This window comes from Pyrgilauda ruficollis, unplaced genomic scaffold (genome assembly GCF_017590135.1).
Source record: "Pyrgilauda ruficollis isolate IOZ18807 unplaced genomic scaffold, ASM1759013v1 scaffold156, whole genome shotgun sequence".
Lineage (NCBI taxonomy): Eukaryota > Metazoa > Chordata > Aves > Passeriformes > Passeridae > Pyrgilauda > Pyrgilauda ruficollis.
In genome coordinates this window covers 847182-849062 of record NW_024514321.1, presented here as the reverse complement: position 1 = coordinate 849062, position 1881 = coordinate 847182, and positions in this window count along the sequence as shown.

Genomic DNA, 1881 nt, shown 5'->3' with positions numbered 1-1881 from the left:
TCGTCCCGCCGCCTCCTGGCTCGGCCCGCGCGCGCGCGCCCGCCCGCCGCCCAACGGCCCCGGCCCCGCCCCGCCCCGCCCGCCGCGGCCTAGCACCGCCCATCGGCACTGCCGGCGGCGCGTTTAAACACAGGGGAGACACTACCCCCGCGCCCTCCCGCTCCCGCCGCGCACCCCACGGTCCGGGAGCGCCGGCGTCCCCCAGGAGCAGCGCTGCCACCGCCGCCCGCCCCGGCCCGGCCGAAGCGCGGGGCCGCTCTCGGTGCCGATTTGAATTCAACGCGCGGAGTCGCCGCGGGCGGGTGGGGCCGGCGCGGCAGCCAATCAGCTCCCGGCGCAGCGCCCCGCGCGGCCAATGGGAACGCGGTCCTACGCGACCTCTCCCTCCTCCTCCTCCTCCCGCCTCCCGCTGCCGGGCGAGCGCTGGCGGGGCTCGGGCCGGGACTTTGGCGGGTTCCCTCCCTCGCCCCCTCCTTGCCTCCCTCCCGCCCTAACGGTCGCGGGGCGGAGCGGGCGGGGGGCGCCGGGCGGTTTAGCGGAGCCCATTTACCCGCTGCTGCCGCCGGCCTCGCCCCGTCCCGTCCCGTCCGTCAGGGGCCGCGCGGGCTCCACGCGCCCCTCGCGCCTTCTCCCGCCGGCCGTAGGCCGCGCGCCCCTCACGGGGTCCCGCCCGCCGCCCCGGCGCCCGTTTGCGAGGTGCCCGCGGCCGCCACGCTCCTCGGAACCTACCGCGCACGTTTTATTTAAACCACACCGCACTTCGTATCCGTGCCTCGGGCCGGGAGCTCCATGCTGACCTCCACAGCCGGGGCCCGGGCTGGACACCGGCTGGAGAGACTCCCCCGCTCAGCAAAAAGAGGATAAAAGGTGAATGGCTGAGCCGGTGAGGGGCTCGCAGCTGCTTGGGAGGGCTTCGATTGCCCCTGGCCAAGGGGTGTTATTGCCCCCAGATAAGGGTCCCAGCCGTCTGGTGCCGCTTATTGCAAAACCACAGAACCAACTAGACTGGAAAATACCTCTTGAGATCAGCGAGTCCAATTTATAACCAACCCATGGCAGTGACCGTGGCTATGGCAGTGGGCACCACACCCAGTCTTTCCTTAAACACCTTCAGGGACAGCGAGTGACTCCGGCAATGAGTGAGTGACCATTCCAATGTCTGATCACCCTTCCTGTGAAGAAATTCCTTCTAATGTCCAAGCAAAAACCCCTGCCGCATCTTACGACATCTTGTCCCTGGCCCTTGTTCCCTGGGAGCAGAGCCCCACACCCACCACGGGGTTGTCAAGAGTGATAAGGGCGCCCCTGACCTTACTGTAGAGGTCACAATACTTTTGTTCTGCAGGCAGGAGTCTGGGATTTAAACCCACCGCGTCTCGACTGCTTTTTGTACTAGAGCCAGGATTTCCAAACCTTTTGGTGTAATTCTGCAACTTGTTCTGAAAGGGAAGTCTGAAAACTTGTGAACTCAAATGAAAAAATTGACCCCAAAGAGATCTTCAGTCCTTGGTGTCACCAGCCATGTAGCAGCCAATGGTTATTCTCTGGCAGTACCTATGTGCCACACCTTAAAAAGTGGGATTTGGGTGGACATTTGCTCTTTTTCCTTTTGATGCTTTGATATAATTACTGAGTACTGTTTTTTTTTTCTATCAAATGTGCACTAGAAGGTGTGATTGTTGTAACCCAGAGCTGGTGTGTGACTCACAAGAAGTAGAAAATGTAAGTACTAAAAAAATAATGTGTGTTTTTTTCTTTACCCCCATAATGCCAGGCATGACCACATGGAATTTGAGTTACTTAAATGAGGAGCACTCACGTGTTTCAACAATCAAACCGGGGGGGGGGGGGGGGGGGAAATCAGGCATTCAAGCTGTCATT